The 10,847-nt window shown below is 40.5% G+C and overlaps 1 pseudogene; it reads right to left on the bottom strand.

The window, feature by feature from the left end:
• Nucleotides 1-10,139: 10,139 nt before the first annotated feature.
• LOC114674628 (5S ribosomal RNA) lies at nucleotides 10,140-10,257 on the bottom strand (annotated as a pseudogene).
• Between the last annotated feature and the right edge of the window lie 590 nt (nucleotides 10,258-10,847).

Below are 10,847 nucleotides of genomic sequence, written 5' to 3'. Positions count from 1 at the left end.
GTCAAATTGTCCGTTTGCAGATGACATGATTGTATATTTAGAAAACCCCATCGTCTCAGCCCAAAATCTCCTTAAGCTGATAAGCAACTTCAGCAAAGTCTCAGGATACAAAATTAATGTGCAAAAATCACAAACATTCTTATACACCAGTAACAGACAAACAGAGAGCCAAATCAGGAATGAATTTCCATTCACAATTGCTTCAAAGAGAATAAAATACCTAGGAATCCAACTTACAAGGGATGTAAAGGACCTCTTCAAGGAGAACTACAAACCACTGCTCAGTGAAATAAAAGAGGACACAAACAAATGGAAGAACATACCATGCTCATGGATAGGAAGAATCAATATCGTGAAAATGGCCATACTGCCCAAGGTAATTTATAGATTCAATGTCATCCCCATCAAGCTACCAATGAGTTTCTTCACAGAATTGGAAAAAACTGCTTTAAAGTTCATATGGAACCAAAAAAGAGCCCGCATCTCCAAGACAATCCTAAGTCAAAAGAACAAAGATGGAGGCATCACACTACCTAACTTCAAACTATACTACAAGGCTACAGTAACCAAAACAGCATGGTACTGGTACCAAAACAGAGATATAGACCAATGGAACAGAACAGATTCCCCAGAAATAATACCACACATCTACAGCCATCTGATCTTTGACAAACCTGAGAGAAACAAGAAATGGGGAAAGGATTCCCTATTTAATAAACGGTGTTGGCAAAATTGGCTAGCCATAAGTAAAAAGCTGAAACTGGATCCTTTCCTTACTCCTTATACAAAAATTAATTCAAGATGGATTAGAGACTTAAATGTTAGACCTAATACCATAAAAATCCTAGAGGAAAACCTAGGTAGTACGATTCAGGACATAGGCATGGGCAAAGACTTCATGTCTAAAACACCAAAAGCAATGGCAGCAAAAGCCAAAATTGACAAATGGGATCTCATTAAACTAAAGAGCTTCTGCACAGCAAAAGAAACTACCATCAGAGTGAACAGGCAACCTACAGAATGGGAGAACATTTTTGCAATCTACTCATCTGACAAAGGGCTAATATCCAGAACCTACAAAGAACTCAAACAAATTTACAAGAAAAAAACAAACAACCCCATCAAAAAGTGGGCAAAGGATATGAACAGACATTTCTCAAAAGAAGACATTCATACAGCCAACAGACACATGAAAAAATGCTCATCATCACTGGCCATCAGAGAAATGCAAATCAAAACCACAATGAGATACCATCTCACACCATTTAGAATGGCGATCATTAAAAAGTCAGGAAACAACAGGTGCTGGAGAGGATGTGGAGAAATAGGAACACTTTTACACTGTTGGTGGGATTGTAAACTAGTTCAACCATTATGGAAAACAGTATGACGATTTCTCAAGGATCTAGAACTAGATGTACCATATGACCCAGCCATCCCATTACTGGGTATATACCCAAAGGATTATAAATTATGCTGCTATAAAGACACATGCACACGTATGTTTATTGCAGCACTATTCACAATGGCAAAGACTTGGAATCAACCCAAATGTCCATCAGTGACAGATTGGATTAAGAAAATGTGGCACATATACACCATGGAATACTATGCAGCCATAAAAAAGGATGAGTTTGTGTCCTTTGTAGGGACATGGATGCAGCTGGAAACCATCATTCTTAGCAAACTATCGCAAGAACAGAAAACCAAACACCACATGTTCTCACTCATAGGTGGGAACTGAACAATGAGATCACTCGGACTCGGGAAGGGGGACATCACACACTGGGGCCTATCATGGGGAGGGGGGAGGGGGGAGGGATTGCATTGGGAGTTATACCTGATGTAAATGACGAGTTGATGGGTGCTGACGAGTTGATGGGTGCAGCACAGCAACATGGCACACGTATACATATGTAACAAACCTGCACATTATGCACATGTACCCTAGAACTTAAAGTATAATAATAAATAAATAAATTAAAAAATATATTTAAAAAAAAGAGACTTACACTCCCACACAATAATAATGGGAGAGTTTAACACCCCACTGTCAATATTAGACAAATCAACGAAACAGAAAGTTAACAAGGACATCCTGGAATTGAACTCAGCTCTGCACCTAGTGGACCTAATAGACATCCACAGAATTTTTGACCCCAAGTCAACAGAATATACATTCTTCTCAGCACCACATCTCACTTATTCTCACTTCTCAGAATATACATTCTCCTCAGCACCACATCTCACTTATTCTCACTTCTCAGAATATACATTCTTCTCAGCACCACATCTCCTTTAAAAACTGACAACATATGGAAACCATCACCTCAGCAATCTATCGCAAAGAGGAAAAACCAAACACCACGTGTTCTCACTCATAAGTGAGAATGGAACAATAGAACACTTAGAGACAGGAAGCAGAACATCACACACAGGGCCCTGTCATGGGGTGGGTAGAGGGGGGAAGGATAGCATTAAGATATATACCTAATGCAAATGACGGGTTAATGGGTGCAACACACCAACATGGCACACATGTACATATGTAACAAACCTGTGCATTGTGAACATGTGCCCTAGTATTTAAAGTATAATAATAAAGACAAGAACGTTGCCACCATGCTGAATCAACACAAAGTTTACCTCTCTGAGATGAATTCACACATCACAAAATGGTTTCAAAGACAGTTTCTTTCTAGTTTTTATCTGGGGTTACTCCATTTTTCAGGTTAGGCCTCAATGGGCTCCTAAATATCCCTTTACACTCACTGCAAAAAGAGGTTTTCCAACCTGCTGCAACACGGAAAAGTTCAACTCTGTAAGGTGAATCAACACTTTGCAAATCAGTTTCACGGAGAGTTTCTTTATAGTTTTTATCTTTGGATATTGAATTTTTTTTGTATATGCCTACATTGCCTCCAAAAGACCCTTCAAAGACTACAAAAACAGTGTTTCCAACATGCTAAATCAAAGGAAACATTGAAATCTGTGACATGTATCCACATTTCACAAAGCTGTTACACAGATATCTTCTTTCTAGGTTTTATCTATGCATATTCTGTTTTTAACTATCAGTATCAATGGAAGCCAAATATCCCTACTCAGGTTCTAAAAAAAGAGTGCTTCCCACCTGCAGAATACAGAAACAACAGAGAGTTTTATCTCACTCAGATGAATCCAACAAGCACACAGCGCTCACAGATAGCTTGTTTCTAATTTTTATAAAGGATATTTGTTTTTTCACTAGAAGACCGCATGTCTTACAAAATGTCCCTTCGCAGATTTTACAAAGAGTGTTTTCAGACTGCTGAATCGAAAGGAAGATTTAACCCTGTGAGATGACTCCACATACTACAAAGTTGTTTTACAGATAGATTCTTTCTAGTTTTTATCTGGGGATATTATGATTTTCCTATAGACTTCAGTGGGGTCCCAAATATCCCTACAGAGATTCTGCAAAAAGGACTTCCCAACTGTTGAATCGAGAGAAAGTTTTAACTCTGTGAGATGAACATACATCACAAGGTGGTTACACAGGTAACTTCTTCCTAGTTTTTTTCTCTGGCTATTAAATTTTTAACTATCAGCATCAATGGCCATTATAATGTCCTTTCACAGATTCTAGAAAACAGTGTTTTTAAACTGCTGAATCAAAAAAAGTTTAACTCTGTTAGAAGAATCCACACATCACAATGCGGTTTCACTGATAGCTTCTTTACAGTTTTTGTCTGAGGATAATCCGTTTTTCACTATAGGTCTCAAGGGGTTCCAAAATGTCTCTTCACACATTCCACAAAAAGATGATTCCAACCTGCATAATCAAAAGAAAAGCTTATCTCTGTCAGATGATCACACATATCACAAATGAGTTTCACAAATCGGTTTTTCCTAGTGTTTATCTGAGGTTATTTCGAATTTCAATATAAGCCTCATTGGGTTCCCAATTATCCCTTCACAGATTATTCAAAAATATCGTTAACAATCTGCTGAAACAAAAGAAAGTTTGAACTCTGTGAAATGCATGCACAGTTTGCAAAGAGGTTTCACAGATAGATTTTTTTCTAGATTTTATATGGGGAATTTTTTTCCTATAGACCTAATGGTGCTCCCAAATATGCCTTCCAAACTGTGTTTCCACCCTGCTGAATCAAAGGAAACATTTAAGTCTGTGACATCAATCCACATATTCCAAAGTGGTTTCACAGATTTTTTTTTCTTTCTAGATTTTATCATGGGTTATACTGTTTTCCCTTAGGCCTCAAAGTACTCCAAATGCCCCTTCACAGATTCTACAAAAACAGTGTTACCAACCTACTGAAACAATAAAAAGGTTTAACTCTGTAAGATGAATCCACAAATTGCAAACTGGTTCCACAGATTCTTTAACTTTTATGTGGGGACATTCGGTTTTTCACTAAATGCCTTAATAAACTCCCAAATGCCCCTTTGCAGATTCTACAAAAAGTGTTTCCAACTGCTGAAGTTAAAAAAAGTTTAACTCTGTGAGATAAATCCAAAAATGGCAAAGCATTTTCACAAATAGTTTCTTTCTACTTTCATCTGGTATATTTGTTTTTGCACTATAGGCACCAAAGGGCTTCGAAATGTCCCCTCACAGATTCTCCAAAATGAGTGTTTCCAACCTGCTGAAAAAAAAGATAGGTTTATCACTGGGAGATGAATACAGACATTACAAATATTTTCTCAAAGAGCTTGTTTGTAGTTCTTATCTGTGGATACTATATTCTTCACTATAGATGTCAATTCACTGCAAAATATCACTTCACAGCTTCAATAAAAAGAGGGTTTTCAGCCTGCTGAATCAAAAGAGATGTTGAACTCTGTGAGGGGAATCAACACATTGCAAAGTGGTTTCACAGATATTTTCTTTCTAGTATTCTCGGGGAATACGTCGTTTTTAACTGCATGCCTCAATTGGCTCCAAAATGTCCCTCCGCAAATTGCACAAAAACAGTGTTTCCAAAATGCTGAATCAAAAGAAATATTTAACTGTGTGAATAACCCACAAATTTCAAAGGAGTTTCAGTTTCACAGATAGCTTCTTTCTGGTTTTATCTGGGGATAAAATATTTTCAGTATAGGCCTCAATGGACTTCAAATTATGTCTCCATAGAGTCTCCAAAACGGTACTCCAAACCTGATAATTAAAAAAAAATCTGTTTAACTCTGTGAGATGAATCCTCACCTTTGAAAATGGTTTTTAAGGTAGAGTCTTTTTAGTTGTTAATGTGAGGATATTCGAATTTTCTCTATAGGTCTCAATGGGTTCTAAAGTGTTTTACGCAGATTCTAGAAAAAGAGTGTTGCCAACTTGCTGAACCAAAAGAAGGATTTTACCCTGTGACATGAAGCCAATAACAGCAATGCAGCCTTCTAGATAGTTTCTTTCTAGTTTTTATTGGGGGATATTTAATTTTCCACTACAGACCCTAGGGGACTCCCAAATATCTTTTCTCAGATCCTACAAAAAAGATGTTTCCAAAGTGTTGAATAAAAATAAAGATTGAACTCCGTGAGCTGAATCAACATGTTGTAATATAGTTTCACAGATAGCTTCTTTGTGGTTCCTGTCTGCAGATATACTGTTTTCCTCCATAGGGTTGAAGGGGCTCCCAAATATCCCTTCACAGACTCAAAAAAAACAGTGTTTCTAACACACTGAATCAAAGGAAAGTTTTAACTCTGTGAAATAAATCCACGTGACTTAACGTGATTTCACAGACTGCTTCTTTCTAGTTTTTATCTGGGCCTTTTCCATTTTCACTCTAAGCCTCAAGGTGCTCCAAAATGTCTCTTTGGAGATTCTACAAAAAGAGTGTTTCCCACAGGAAGAATTGAAAACTAAGTTTCAACTCTGTGAGATGAAGCCACACATTGCAAAATGTTTCACGGATAGCTTCTTTCTAGCTTTCATATGAGGATGTTCTCTTTTTCACTGTAGTCCACAAAGGGGCTCCCAAATTTTCCCAAACAGAATATACAAAAACAGTGTTTCCAAACTGCTGAATCAAAAGAAACGTTTGGTTTTCTGTTCTTGTGGTAGTTTGCTGACAATACTATTTCCCAGCTGCATCCATGTCCCTACAAAGGACACAAACTCATAAATTTTTATGTCTGCAGATTATTCCATGGTGTATATATGCCACATTTTCTTAATAGTCTGTCTCTGATGGACATTGGGTTGATTCCAAGTCTTTGTGATCCCTCAAGGATCTACAACTAGAAATCCCGCTTGACCCGGCCATCCCATTACTTGGTATATACCAAAAGCATTATAAATCACTCTGCTATTAACACAATAACACACGAATGTTTATTCAGCACTATTCACAGCAGCTTCTTTCCAACTTTTATCTGGGGATATTCTGTTTTCCACTATTAGTAACAATGCAGTTAAAAGTGTTCCTTTGCAGATATTACCAAAAGACTATTTTAAACATGCTTAATCAAAAGGATGGTTTAGCTTTCTGAGAAGAATCTACATGTCACAGATAACTTCTTTCTGGTTTATTCCTTGGAAAATTGTTACTTAGGAGACAAAATATGTTCCCAAAAATTCTTAAGTAGATTCTACAATAAAAGTGTTTTCAGTATGCTGGATCTAAAGAAATGTGGAACTCAGATAAATTTACAAATTGCAAAGCAGTTTCCTAGATAATTTCTAGTTTTTTTTTTTTTTTTTTTTTTTTGAGACAGAGTCTTGCTCTGTCACCCAGGCTGGAGTGTAGTGGCCGGATCTCAGCTCACTGCAAGCTCCGCCTCCCAGGTTTATGCCATTCTCCTGCCTCAGCCTCCCGTGTAGCTGTGACTATAGGCGCCCGCCACCTCGCCCGGCTAGTTTTTTGTATTTTTTAGTAGAGACGGGGTTTCACCGTGTTAGCCAGGATGGTCTCGATCTCCTGACCTCGTGATACACCCATCTCAGCCTCCCAAAGTGCTGGGATTACAAGCTTGAGCCACCGCACCCTGCCTATTTCCAGTTTTTAATCTGGAGATATTAAGTTTTTCACTGCAGACCTCAAAGGACTTCCTTATAATTTTGCGGATTGTACAAAAAGTGTTCAAAACCTGCTGAATCCAAAGAAGGATTTGCCTCAGTGACATGAAGACACATATCACAAACCCATTTCACAGATAACTTCTGCCTCTTTCTACTTTTTAACCTGTGGCTATTCAGTTTTCCACTATAGGGCTCCCAAATGTCTCTCTGCACTTTCTACGGAAACAGTGTCTCCAATCTGCTGAATTATAATAAAGGTTTAATTCTGTCATGGTGAATCCACACATTGCAAAACAGTTTCAAAGATAAGATTCTTTCTAGTTTTACCTGTGGTATTCAATTTTTCACTATTGACCTCATTGTGCTCCCAACCGCACCTTCACAGATTCTACAAAAAGTGTCTTCTACCTGCTTAATCAAAAGAAATGTTGAGTTCATTCTGTGAGATAAATCCACACATTGGGAAGAGGCTTAACAGATAGCTTCTTTTTTGTTTTCTTCTTTGGATTTTTTTTCCCCCTTTGGCCTCTATGGACTCCAAAATATCCCATCATAGTTTCTACAAAATGTTTCCAACCTGCTAAGATGAATCCACACATTGCAGAGTGGTTTCAGAGATAGCTTCTTTCTAATTTTTATCTGGGGATACACAGCTTTTCACTATAGGCTCCGAAAGGATTCGAAATATACCTTAATAGATTTTCCTAAAAAGTGTTTTCAGCCTTATTAATCTAAAGAAAACTTTATCTCTGTGAAATGAATCCGCACTTTGAAAGGGGTCTAACAGACACATTCTTTCTAGTATGAGCTGGGAATATTTGATTTTCCATTATAGGGCTCAAAGGGCTCCCAAATGTCCCTTTACAGATTTTACAGAAAAAGTGTTTCAAACCTGCTTAATCAAAAGAAGTGGTTAACTTTGTGAGATGAATCCACACATTGAAAATTGATTTTACATACCAGTTCTCTCTAGTTTTTATCTGGGGATATGTAGTTATTTTCTACAGGCCTCTGTGGGCTCCCAAATATCCTTTGGAAGATTCTACAACCTGCTGAATCAAAAGAAAAGTTTAATTTTGTGAGATGGGTACACATATTGCCACGCAGTCTCACAGATTTCGTCTTTCCAGTTTTTATCAGGGGATATACTGTTTTTCACTATAGGCCACCATAGGCTTCCAAATTTCCCTTTGCAGATTCTACAAAAATGTTTCCAACCTGTTTAAAGAAAGTAAAATTCTAACTCTGTGAGATGAATTCAAGCATCAAAAGCTGTTTCACAGTTTCTATCTAGTTTTTATCTGCTGATATTAGATTTTTAACAGCAGGTTCCCATGGACTCCCGCCCAATTTTCTCTTGTCAGATTCTCACAAAGAGAATTTTCCCTCTGCTGAATCAAACACTGTGAGATGGATCAATGCATGGCAAAGTGGTTTCACAAAAAGCTTCTTTTTGGTTTTATCTGAGGATATTTGCTTCTTCCCTATAGGTCTCAAAGTGCTCTCAAATGTTCCTACCCAGATTCTACAAAAAGAGTGTTTCCAACAGGCTGAATCAAAACAACAGTTTAACTTCTTTCTAGTTTATATATGGGGATATTTGGAATTCACCATAGACCTCAATGGGCTTCCACATATCCCATCGCAGATTCTACAAAAGCAGTGTGTCGAATCAGAAAAAAGAGTGCGAAGTTGAGGGGAAAGAAGAGAAATAGTCAGGGTGAGGGACCTAAAGAGACTTAAATTTGTAGTGCCCTGCTCTGGTTGGCATGAACCCAATGAACAGGCTGGGAGAATGTGGAGGATGCTTGGACTGGCCCAGAACATGGTGGCTGTGTGGCCTATGCAGAAAGACAAAGCCCTGAGAGGTGTTTTTCTTGTATTGGTTGGTTGTTTTGGGGGCAGGTTTCGTAGGGTCCTTCATTAGTTGACTCCAACCTATGCTGTTAGTACCATGGGCCTTGAGGTTTTCAGAGTTTACCCACCCATCTGGCAAGAACATGCTCTGAGCCTGCCCATGGTGCCTGAGGGCTGTGTCGCTCTCATGTCCTTGGGACTGGAGTTTACTCATTGGTGGCAGTGGTAATTTGGGTGGACAGGGACAGTTTTCCTGTTGACTGAGATCAATGTTCCTCCCCCAGATGAGCAGACCCTGCATTCTGGAGTGGAGATATTGTCTGGTGTCTTTGGAACCCGCTGCTCCTGCCTGTGTTTTCTCCCAGTTAAGACTGTGGCAGTGACTCCTTATGAATATATTGGATAGCGTGGGCATTCCGAGAGAAGGAAGACACCCCAGATGTCAGGAAACACGCACCTGTGCCTTTGGGATATGGCCCTGCCTTTGGGTTATTGCTCTGGCCTGCCCAGGCTGGAGCCAGACTCCTGGTGGGGCAGTAGTGAAGCAGAAGTGGTGGAATGCTGCTGCCTGCCTGTGCTGGTAGGGCGGACTCCCAGGAAAAGGTCCCCATCTGTGGTTTGGTCACCCAGGGGGTGGTGGGAAACTTGGTGAAAATAGGGTGAATAGGGAATGGGAAAGCCAGAGGAAAAAGCCTACTGCACCTAGTGTACCCAAGCATGCCAGGACCTCACTTGTGTGCTCAGGACTGCAGTTTACACATAGTAACAATGGAAATATGGGTGCAAATGGACTGTTATCCACATGAGTGGGCAAGCAATGTCCTTTCCACGGATGAGCAGCTTCTGTGTTGTGGACCAGGCTTCTAAGCTGGCCTGTGTGGTAACTACTTCCCCTGCCCTCTCTTTCCCATGGCGTAGACTGCTGCAGCAGTGTTCGATTAGTAAATTGAATTGCTTGGCCATTCTGGGAGTGGGAAGACACCTCTGACAGCAAATAACATGGGTCTGCAAATTTGCTTGTCAAGTTCTGACCTGCCCCAGCAGTAGCCTGGCTCCTGGAGGGATGGTGTTGAGACAGAAGTGCTGGGATGGTGCTATCCTTTGGCAATGCAGGGGCAGGCTCCCAGGAGGAGGTTCGGGGCTTTGGAAGGGGCCAATGAGGGGGGCTTAAAAGGAAAGCAAAGTTAGGCAGCGGTTGGGAAGCATGAGAAAGATAGGGAGAATGGAGGGAGCAAAGAAACCAAAAAAAAAAACCACAAGCCTAGAGCACCCAGTGTTCCAGGTGGTCTCCCATCCAAGTACTAACCAGGCCCAACCCTGCTTAGATTCTGAGATCACACGAAATCTGACGCATTCAATGTGGTATGGCCATAGACACGAGCAGAGTTGCCTGGCAGCCCCAAGAGCTCAGCCCAGTCACACCTGCCTGGTTCCAGCAGTCACCACCAGACTGGGGTGGTGGGACTAAAATAAGAGACCACTGAACTGCTCACCCACATCCTTCCCCTGGCTCTTGAGCTTCCGAGCTTCCACTGCATTGGGCTCACTCAGAACAGGCTGTGCTCTGAGGTGCCAGGGCCCAGGGCCCACGGTTCTGGGATGTCCTCTTGTCCTAGTCTTGCTGCTGAGGTATTGATTTGGATCCCTTGCCACCCCTCCTGCATGGCACCCTTTCGCCCCACCCACCCAAAGCTGTCAGGACAGGCCAGGCAAACAACAAATTGGAGCCAGACTCCTGGTAGGGCAATGGTGTGGCAAATGCAATGTAATGTTTCTACCTGGTGGTGTCGCAGTGGCAGACTCCCAGGAGGAGGTCCCAGGTTGCGGAGGGGCACAGGTGAGCACAAAAGCAGGAGCAGACTCATGGAGCTGTTGGGAAATATGGCCACAATAGGGGTAAGGGAGGGAGCTGAAAAGCCAAAAAAAAAAAAAAAAAAAAAAAAACTACAGAACACTGTATTCTGAG

The sequence above is a fragment of the Macaca mulatta genome, chromosome 1 (assembly GCF_049350105.2).
Source record: "Macaca mulatta isolate MMU2019108-1 chromosome 1, T2T-MMU8v2.0, whole genome shotgun sequence".
Taxonomy (NCBI): Eukaryota; Metazoa; Chordata; class Mammalia; order Primates; family Cercopithecidae; genus Macaca; species Macaca mulatta.
The sequence above is the reverse complement of the archived record's forward strand: the minus strand, read 5'-3'. Positions and strand labels throughout refer to the sequence as shown.